The 10,638-nt window shown below is 46.5% G+C and overlaps 1 long non-coding RNA gene across 1 annotated transcript; it reads right to left on the bottom strand.

Annotated features, from left to right (window-relative positions):
• Window positions 1–412: 412 nt before the first annotated feature.
• LOC136791231 (uncharacterized) lies at window positions 413–6,484 on the bottom strand. The gene is made up of 3 exons (XR_010832760.1): window positions 5,545–6,484; window positions 4,886–4,971; window positions 413–1,807 (listed from the first exon to the last, which is right to left on the bottom strand). It is a non-coding gene; the product is annotated as an uncharacterized lncRNA (long non-coding RNA).
• Window positions 6,485–10,638: the final 4,154 nt, after the last annotated feature.

The raw sequence follows: 10,638 nt of genomic DNA on the forward strand, positions 1-10,638 counted from the left end.
AGAAAATGGCTGCAGTTGTCCCTTCCCCCTCTACTGGGCTGGGTGGGTGAAAGACGGGAGGACGTCTCCTAGAGGAAGCAGTGACCAGCATGCTCAATTTTGTAGCCCAAGCACGAGGAGCAGATATTATTAAGCCCTTGCTTCTACCATGCTTTTCTTTCACTTTTCCAGAAATAAAGTACAAAACCTCCGCCTGGCTGCATTCCTGGCTGCATTGCTCTTTTCCCCGTAAAGGTTTCGCGTTCTGCATAAGTGTGCAAACCAGCAGAGGGTTAGCTGAGAAAAGCAGCAGTGCGTTGGGCAGGGACGGGGAAGGGGGAGTGTTACCCATCCCTTCGTGTCTCAAGAAACCCATTTCACAGCTAAATTACTGCCAATAACGTGTGGTCGCAGCGAGGCCGTCCCAGGGCTGCCTGGGTGAGGTTGGTCGTGCAGGACACCGAGGCTCGGTGTGCAGAAATCCCTGTCAGGGGGGTGCGCTGAGCCTGGCTGCGAAGTGCGTGGCACTTCACAGGCACTTTCCTTTTTCTTCACAAATTCCAGCAGCGTCTGGTCGTTTCCTCACCAGAGCGTGGCTGCAGCAACCCCTCAGCGCGTGTTTTCCCAAAGGAGTGCCGGGTCTGTCCGTAAGTCATTCTGCCCGGCTGGACCCCCGAGCCCGTGGGGAGTCCTGGCCACCAGGGCTCCCAAGGCGTGACATGTCAGCGTGCAGCTGGCAGCAGCACAGTGAGCGCTGTATCAGCACTAACAAATGTGGTTTCCGTTTTTTTTTCAGTCCTGTCTCAGCCGCCTGCGGGTTATCATTGCCTGTGACCATTTGATTAGATGGATTTCAAGTGTTTTTCCATGTCATTCATACGCAGAGGTGGGACTTGGAGATATGCGAACACGTTTATGGTAACAACTGCGGCAGTGCAGCTCTCCCAGTGTGACAATAAAGGTACTAACCTAGAGGTAAATTAAAACCTCCCAGGTTTTTCAACCCACAGTCTGGAGGAACAGCCTAATACGAGATTTTCTCGGTTCCTGTTCTGTATGTACTGACTGCAGCCTTTTTCCATGGGTTGAATGCTAGGCTTGGCTACTCTTTCACATCAGCAGTGCACGCAACAGAGAGATGTCCTTTTTGCACACCTGAAGCGCTGCAGGACCAGACAGCGAGGAGCATAAAGAAAAAGCACGATGCCCTTCTTTTAGTCTGCAAAGAGCTACTAAGAAGAAAGTGCACACATTGAAGGTAAAAGGCAACACAGCTACAGATATCGCTGGGGCTGCATAGCTCGGCACGCCACCAAATCGTAGTTGCAGCATTTTGGTGTTCCCTGCAGGAGCACATCGCTCCCTACATGAGTGGGAAATCCATTTCTGCTGCTTCTCGCTCTGTTTTTTGGTAGCCACCACTGGAAAACTGGCTTCTGAGCATCCCAAGCAGGCTACTGGGTGGTGGCAAACCCACAGGTTTAGAGAAGACCTCTTGGACTGAAGTTGCAAGCTGCCGTGTAATGAACACGACAGGGCTCATGGAACACCTCTGGCTGCTGCTTCACGTCTTTGACACCATTTCTCATGGAGGAAATATGAAATTAACATTTTTATTTTTTTTTTGAGAAAGCTTTCATCCTGAAGCCAACAGAGTATGAGCTGTACATTTCATCCTTTCCTCCCTTTCCCCCACCCACTTCCTGCCCTACTGTAAAGCAATCTGAACTCCTTGTGATCTCGGCTGTCGGAGGGTTTCATCTCCCAAGCTGCTTCGTAGATTATCAGTGGAGTCCCAGCGAACAGATGGCTGCGAGTGACAGCAGTGCTGCAAAGAATTAAGCAAATTATTTCCATCTCAGGACCGGTCTTGTTCGCTACGTTATGTAGCTTCTAAGCATTTTCCATCCACTTGGATGAATATTTGTGTATCGTTTACGGAACATGAACAAAATCTCTCTGAACCAAAATTTCCAACCTCAAGGCGACTTGTTATTTTTGGAGTCATCATCAGGCCTTGGGCAAAGACTTCAGGGAAATCTTATCCTCTGTAGCCGGGCCAATAGCACTGTAAACTTATAGATGAACTGTCTTTTTCTGAGCTCAAGATTAGGCAACAAACCAAACTCTTACTAAGCCACTAGCAGCAGTCAGAAAAACTACTGAGCGTGGCAGTTTTTTGTAATTGTTTGTGTTTGTCATTTTGACTCTTTGCTCTGGTTTGCTAAAAATCTCTTTCATGTGAAAGTGTGGAATGCTCTTCTGTGAGAGGAGCGCTGCCAAAAACCGACTCGGTCTTTTTTTTCCTCTTCTTTCATTTTTCCCCCCACTTCAGAAGAGAGCCGAGCTAGAAATGCAGATCTTGGCAGGGGGGAGTTTTTTTAAGGGCTCAGCGTTTTCAGTGAGGGATACCCGGGGATACCAGCGCAACTGACACCTCGCCAGACACCCAGAAGGGTGGGGTAGGGGTGAACAAAAGGGAAAGCCACACATCTGAGTGATGCCAAGAGTAGCTTGTGCTCATGGTTATGCTGTTAAGGTTCAGTCGTCCTTGTGTACAGAACTGGTGTCACAGCAAAGCTCTCAAGGTGGGTAAGAAAATAAAGGGGGGAGAGAAACGACATGTCTGTAGCTGTGCTGCGAAAACCGTTATTCACTTCACCATCATCTCTTAGTTTGCCTGTGGAAGAGGCTGGGCAATTTAAGTCTCCAAAAGCATGGTGTGGGTGAGTCCAGCCACCCTGAAGTTTTACTTTTGTGGCAGCACTCTTGTATCAAGCAACATCTTGCTTCTAGACAGGTCTTGCTCCACCAGGTTGGGCGATTTATGAGCATCTGGACTACAGCAGAACAAAGCACCCACTTCCAAGAGGATTTGCAGTCCTCAGCTCCCCCTCTTTCTCTTTCTCCTCCCTCCCAACAACCCCTTTGTGGTCTTTGCCCTGCTTCTTAACCCCTCCCAATCAGTGTAAGCGTTACCCACTCTGGGATTATTACTTTTATTTCCTCTGTTATATTCATCTTCAAAGCTTATAAATACAGTGTTTAGAGGTGGTTGTGGCTCTGAAGGGCTGATGAATCACAAGCCCTCCCATAAACCCTATAAAAATCATCTTTTTTATCACAGGAGAAAATACAGATGGGAAAAAGAAGTGCTTGTTACTGAGCTCTGAAAAAAAAAAAAAGGAAAACCATGGCTCACAGCAGTGTAAGCATCACTGTTTTCCATTCACAATATGTTCACTTGTTACAACATGTAACCTAAGCTGCTCATAACATGTCTGATGATTTTTTTTCCTAACATAACATTACCCTAATATTACACAGTTCCGGTGCATTCGTGTACCTCTGCATATCTGGCAGTGGGGATTTTGTTAGCTACCCCCAGGCATGCAGAACAGGTGTGTGGTGAGTATGAAAGAGAGCATGCAGAAGAAAGTTACAATACCCTGAACCAGAGAATGACCATTTCTTTTCTATTGGGCAATGTACAGCAGCTAAATAGTCTGGTCTTGCTAGTATTATATTAGTAAGGAATAACTTATAGCTTTATGTGCTATCGTTCTCTTAAACCCACACCGCGTTACCTGCATCTGCTAAAAATTTCTCTGTTGAGCTCTCCACCAGCTAGAAATTTTTAGGGCCGCTGGTCATGACAGAACCAAATAGGATAAAACGGAAAGGTCCCATGTGGTAAACAGTACTGACATTAAAAAAAAAAAAATAGAAAAAAAAAAAAGGCAAAATCCCCCTAAGATTTATCAATAGAAAAACATATTTTACTAGACCAACCAATATAATTGGAAAGCAGACATGCTTTGGGGATCATAAATGCTCCCTGCAAAATTTCTCCCTACAAAATCAAAAGCTTAGATTCCCTAAAATAAGTCTGTTTTTTCACAATGAAGTGAGCTGGCCTGATATACTATATTGTTTTCCTCCAACTCCTAACCTTTCTTATATCCTTAGCTCAGATCATCACAGCTGCAATGTCACTGCAACAATGACAAGATTAAATTCTACAACATTTGCCACTGGTTTTGCAGCATGTTAGTGGGCAATGACAGTCTGGTAGCTTTACATAATTCAGAAATAGTTCTCAACTAATAACCTACAAAGATTTTCTAGGCATGGAGAAGAACTATTATCACAGTGAGAAAAGAAACAGACATTTCACATTTGTACCCAGGACTCAGTACTCTGACTGGGCCATCACAATAGCCATTTCAATGTGCAGATACTATGCTGATGAGATCTGAATTACTGGATGTAATTCTACTCCTTGTCTGACACAAAACTGACCTTTTTCACTAGCCTTTCAAGGACTGACTATATAATTAGTTTTGCTGAATCTGATTTGGGCAATATAATATTTCTGTCTTGTTAACATCACACAGTTTGGTTCACTTTCTTTTTTTCCTAAGGTCTAGTCCCTGAGAGATTATCCTGAAGACTGATCCTACTGCACTTATTGCAAGCATGTACTGTCTTAATTGTTTCCTTGTACGGTTGAAATATAATGCTTACATCTCAAGGACATCTCTCTGTTTCTTTCCAGGAGATGGTAATTTTGCTTTACAAGTGTATGGATTTGCTGTGAAAAATCCAACCATAGTCTACGTAGCAAAAGAAGAAGAAGAAGGAAAAAACAAACAAACAAACAAAAAACAACAACAACAACAATGGATCATTTGTATGGTGGATGAGAAAGAAGTCACGGCTACCTCTGCCATTAGCAATTTGTGACATTAATGAAGATTACTCCCCACAGTAGATCTGAGGGAAAGCAGACACAAACAGAAGGGCCCTGTACAGGTACATTACATGGTTCTCACTCCCCAGGAAGCCAAAGGAGCAACATGGCAAAAGGACAGCAAGAAACATCAAAGCCCCAAGCTCTGCTTACAGGGAGGTTGCCAATGCAAAGGAAGAAAGGGCACCAAGTGTTCCAGAGAAGCTCTTCCATGACCTGAGCCGATATTTCTCCATGACCTAAGCCAAAAGCATGTCGTAATTCATATCTGCCTCAATTTTCTCACTAAAATTCTTACTCTTTTTTTCTGTTTAATCTTTTTCTGTGTCATATGGTGCCTTCACATTGTTACCATGTCTTATTTATCCTTTCAGTTGTAGAGTACTTTGTTTCCCTTTTGTGTCTCCCACCCTTCCTGCTGAAATGCCACCCTCAGCTATACTCCACCTCACCTGGATGCTGTCCCACCTTTTCAGGCCCTTCACCATTTTGTCACAGCCATCCTGCTGCTATTTTTTTTTTGAGCTGCCTCAGCTTTTCCCACAAACCTGCCACAGCTGCCATCTCTGAAGCACCCCCAAACCCTTCTCAGCTGCCTGCTTTGAGGTACCTCAGCACTAACTGCGAACACAGCCACAGCCTCCCCTGAGGTACCTCAGCGTTTCCCACCAAAGCGTTACCATTGCCTCCTCTAAGTCACCTCAGGGTTAACTGCCAAAACACCGACGCTGCCCTCTCTGAAGTAGCTCAGTGTTTCTGTAAAACCTCCTGCTGTCCCCATTTCTGAGGTAACACAGCATTTCCTGCCGTACCCTAGCCTGCCCTCTCCGACTTCCTCAGCATTTCTCGCTAAAATGCTGCTGCTGTCTTCTCCGAGGTCTGCCAGTGCTTCCCACCAAGGCCTTCTGCTCTCCCCTTCCTGAGGAACTGCCAGGTTTCCTGCCAAAACGGCGTCGCCATCTTCTCCGAGTTACCTCAGCTTTTAACTGCCAAACTCCTGGCACTGTCTTTTCTGAGGTGTCTCACCGCTTCCCTCCACGCCTCCTGCTGCTCACTTTCTGAGGTATCTTTGTGCTTCCCATCAAAATGATGCCACACCACCCTTCGCTGAGGTACCTCAGCCTTTCCCACCAAAACACTGCTGCAGGGTGCGACCTGCCAAAACGCCGGTGCTGTGGCTCCCTGAGGAACCTCGGCATTTCCTGACTGAATGCTGATGTTGACCCCTTGGAGGTACTTCATCATCTCACCTATAACCGTTGCCCTGTCCATGCTCGGGGTTACCTCAGTGCTTCCTGCCCAAACGTCTTCAGATGTCCTCTCTGGCTTCTTCCCCAGCCTCTGCCCAGGAGTCACCTCAGTGCTCACAAACAGTCCAACGCTGTTCCTTCACCCGTACCTCCAGGTCGCCCTGGGCAGGCTTTCACCTCTCCACAACCATGGCTTCCCACCTCAAGCCCATTCCAGCTCCTTCTGCAGTGCCATTGTCCTTCTGTCCCCCACCTTGTAGGACAGAGGTACTTCTCCATGTGCCCTTTGGCAGCTGGGACACAACTGTCCCCGTGCGCCATGCCCCTCCGGAGCCACCCTCAGCATCCGACTCCTTATCGTGGAAATGAGGCGAGCTGTGGAAACTCCCCACAACATGCAGTGTATTCCCACAGTTTTGGTTGTTTGCTTGTTGTAACTAATGCTTGAGCTCACTGCAGTGCTCCTGCGGGAGCAGTAGGCCTCACTAAGGAGTTGGGTGACTTTCCCCCAAGCTGGTATAAATTCAAAGGGAGAAACCTACAAGGCCTTTCACAAGGTAATGACATTTTTTATTCTGTACCTGAATGAGTAACAAATAAGTAATCTCATCTTGTTTATCCTGTTAATTAATAATTCGTATTGTTCTTTTTAAAAAGTATTACTATTTTTTTTTGTATGAAACTGCTCCCTCAAGCCTTCTTTGTATTTTAGGTTCATGTTTGTCCATAATCACATGTAAACACACCCATTTATGATAAGCTCTTCTGCTGAGATCCCCAGTGACTGAAAAGCATTTGCGCTGCTGTTCTTTTGGACATCGAAGATGTGAGCCTCAGTCCTTTTAAGTAAATAAGTACGCAGCTTTGATTACATTACTGCATTTCTGAGGTAATTAGTTTTCAGCATGAAAAAGGCCAAGCATGACACAGAGGAGGATTCCTTGTCAATCACTTAAACAAAGGCTGTCCTTTTCTTTCAGGACAAGGATTTCATCCCCAGAATTGAAGCGATACATTAAACTGGTATTTACAAAACAGCCCTTTTTCTTCAGAGATCTACCAGAAGTTAAAGCATAGTCAGAACAGATGGGTCACATCATACCCTTGAATTTAGAAGGATGCCCCCACATACCATATTACTTGTCTGGCTCACTTAGTTCACCAAATAATTTGGTTCAAAGGGGCAGTGCCGAAACCTCAGTCAACCCTGAGGAAAAATCCCTGCAAGACAGGGAGGCTACGCAGCGGTGCCGTCCGAGCCTGCGCCTCTCCAACAGCTGCACCATTTAATGGGGCTTTGGTCAGCCTCCAGCTTCCCATCACAGCACAAGAGCAACACTGTCCTGCGGAGTGGAAGATACTAGTCAGAACCTCGACAACATGGGAGGCTTCGCAGAAAGTGTGTGAATCATTGCTTGTGCTGGTGAGCTTCTTGGGAACTGAAGCAATGAGGATGGGGCAGACACTTGGAGCTAGTAAAGTGACCGTTGCCTTGTGAAGAATGCTTTAAAGTAAGAGAAACTTTTGCTTGGATTTTTTTTGGTTTGATTTTTTGTTTGATTTTTTTTTTTTAAGTGACACTGAAAATTAAGTTTCAGTTTATCCCTGTTGTAGGTGTACTGATATAGCTGGAGCTACAGCAAAAGTACATTTAGCTCTATCTTGTAGTGAGTCATCAATGGGAGCCTGGACATGCTGCAGGTTGCCACTGCCATGGCTGGATTTGCCAGGTATTTTTTCCGAATGCATGTTCCACGAACGCTGGAGTCACATTTACTTCTACAGACAACAGCACTAACTTAAATGTGATTTAATCAGCTGACAGTTTTTGCATCTGCTGTAGGTTTCATTAAAATAACACCATTAATAGATTTGCATTTTGGGGACCTTTCTTGGATAAGATTGTTCTAGTTGACAGAAACCAGAGATACAATCTCCACCACTACATTAGTGCTGGCATTGTCCAGAGGCTTAAACAGTCCCTAAAACTGTAGCTGGAGGCAAAGAGGGATTTTGTTAAATGCCCTCCTCTCTGTGCTGGCAGGTGGAAGGTTGTTTCTGCCTCCTGGCCATCATTTATACATAAAATCTTAGAAAACAGTCATAAGAGAGCGGTGCTCAAATCTCAGCCAGAATCGTGGCAGATGGGTGACATTTAAAGCCTCACTGAATGCTAAATAATGGAAAAAAAAAAGGAAAAAGAAAAAGAACACATAATTTTTAATATCCTACCAGCACCTTCCTGTGATACCTCCTCTGCCCCAGAAGATGTTAACCCTTGCCCTCACGCCAAGCTGGAAACCTTTTTGGGGTCAGAATGTCGGTTTGCTTTGAGGTTTGCATGGTCTGCAGATGGCAGAGGCCCGCATAAGCAGCAGTTTGACCGCCTGGGTTCCCCTGGCTCCCCCTGGCTCCCTCCAGCACCCCCAGCCCCAGCACAGAAGCCGAGGAGCAGCAGCAGAAGGAGGCTCTGTGGTGCCGCTGCCCAGGCTGCAGGAGCAGGGGCGCAGGGTGCCTTTGGGTTGCAGGCAGAGCTCTGGTGATCCGTGACCTGTCCAGTGATCTGTGACCTGGTGATCCCTGTGTTAGCCCCATGTCTTTCAGGCTGTGGGGTCAGGTGTGGTTTCCCCTCACATTCTGGGAACACCGAGGGGTGTTACATCCTCACCTGCCCGCACAGGACTGCTCAGAGCGCCCCTTGTCAGCCATGGGGGAAGGCTTTCTTAGTGATGACTGTTGGGAGATGACGTCTGAAAGTGCTTCAGGACAGGTGAGTTTGTAAGCAGAGCTTCACCTCTGGCTGACCCGGGCAGCAGAAGGTCCACAGATGCTGCCTGTGAGGAGAAGGGAATGTAGTTCAGGCATGCTGGAGCTGAAACACCACCTCAAGCCCCTGTTTCAAGGCTTGTAGCTGGTAGAAGGATCCCACAGAGCCAGCTGAGGTCGCAAGAGACAAAGCAAGGCAACTTAGCAGCACAGAGGACAGCTGGAAGGAAAGCAGTACACCAAGACAGGATATTTCTGAAGGATTTTGCTGGTGTTCAGATATCCATACAGTCTCACAGGCCTCAGTGATAACTCAAGCAAAACAGAATCCACATGGAAATGAGGAGCTGCCTGGTTTTAATACCTTTTTGCTGGCTGCCAGCTGCCCCTTTATCACTCCTTTTCCTGAGGATTTATCACAGGGGATCTTCTGCTTTCTGTGGGAAATTATCTGGAGGGACTGGGAAATGAAGAGAGATGATAGTCTTGTTGATCTTCTCTGAAGCTGCTCTCCTGCCCACTAACCGAGAATGCAAACATAACCAATGCCTTCCTTCTCCAGCTAGGCAGGAAGCAGTTACAGCAGTATTGTCCCAGAAATGACTTTTTTTTTTTTTCTGGATACGAAGGGAGCAGTCCTAAGGAAAGCAACCTGGCTTTGCTGATCTTGCTCTTGACTCTCATTTTCTGCCTGTGATAGCACTGATAAGAGTTGACATCATGGATGGGCTGTCATTGACTTGTAAATACTGCCCTGATACTGCAGCTTGCCCTCCTCCTTGCTTTTATCTAAAGAGAGAGAGAGCTGCAAGCAGAGCTGTTTCCAGGATGTGCAGAATCCCAGGCATTCACTGCATATATACCTGGGGAAAAAGAGCATCACTTGTTAGAATATCCACCCGCTATCCCTGATGTGACATGTCAATACTAATCTCTCTTTGCTTTCCTCTTCGTAGAAGCAATTTCTGCAGACAGCCATGGTGAGGTGGAGTATTAAAACCGAGCTCACATACTGTCAACTTCATTCTTTGCCACCATTTTTTACGGGTCTCGGCCAACCGTGGCAAGGATGGACTAGATGGAGGGCTTGTCAGAGCCGCAGAAGCCAAGGTAGGGAGTCAGGTTTGTCTGTGTGTGTGTGAACAGAGAGGATCTAGGAGGCAGAGTGTGGAGGGAAGATGGGGGGAGTCAGTGGGAATGGAGCAGACGGGAGGAAGGGATATGATGTGTTGGTATCTGGGCTTGTTACCAAACACAGCATGTAGGCACCAGGACAAATTAAATACATACCACTGAGCAAAAAAAGCAGATAGGGAATCAGAACAGCTGTGAGGAAGTGAGACAAGAAAACACCGGTGTTTTGTAGATTATTATGCACTTTCCAAAAAGAGATTCAATTACCACAGCTAAAAATACAGGGATGCCAGAAGGTACTCTTTTCCCCCTCTTTTTGCTCTGCATTGCTGACGTCACTTTGTGCAGCTGATAAAGCTGTCAGCTCTTCATTGCTCTGGTGTTTTGCAGCTCATTTTGTCCCCAGGAAGCAACACCCCTAGCTGGTGAGGGCAGGAGGACAGAAATGCTGCAGTTCGGAGCCTGTTGAGGCACCCAGCTGAATACGGGGAGGCTCTGACACCGTGCCTCAGCCTGCTTAATCTCTTCGGTTTGTAGCTCAACGCAGTTCAGGTGCAGAACACAGACAAAAGGAATGTATCTGGCGGAGTAATCCCTGCGTCACCACATTATGACTTTTAATATGACTTTTGTTCTATTTTTTCTCTACCCTGCTAATTCCTCCTCCTGCTTTAGAAGTGTCAATGGGATAAAGGTGGGCAGATGAGGCACTGTGGGATAAGCGCGTTAGCTTAATGCTTCTGAAACACCTGGCAG

Source organism: Anser cygnoides, chromosome 7 (genome assembly GCF_040182565.1).
Source record: "Anser cygnoides isolate HZ-2024a breed goose chromosome 7, Taihu_goose_T2T_genome, whole genome shotgun sequence".
Taxonomy (NCBI): domain Eukaryota; kingdom Metazoa; phylum Chordata; class Aves; order Anseriformes; family Anatidae; genus Anser; species Anser cygnoides.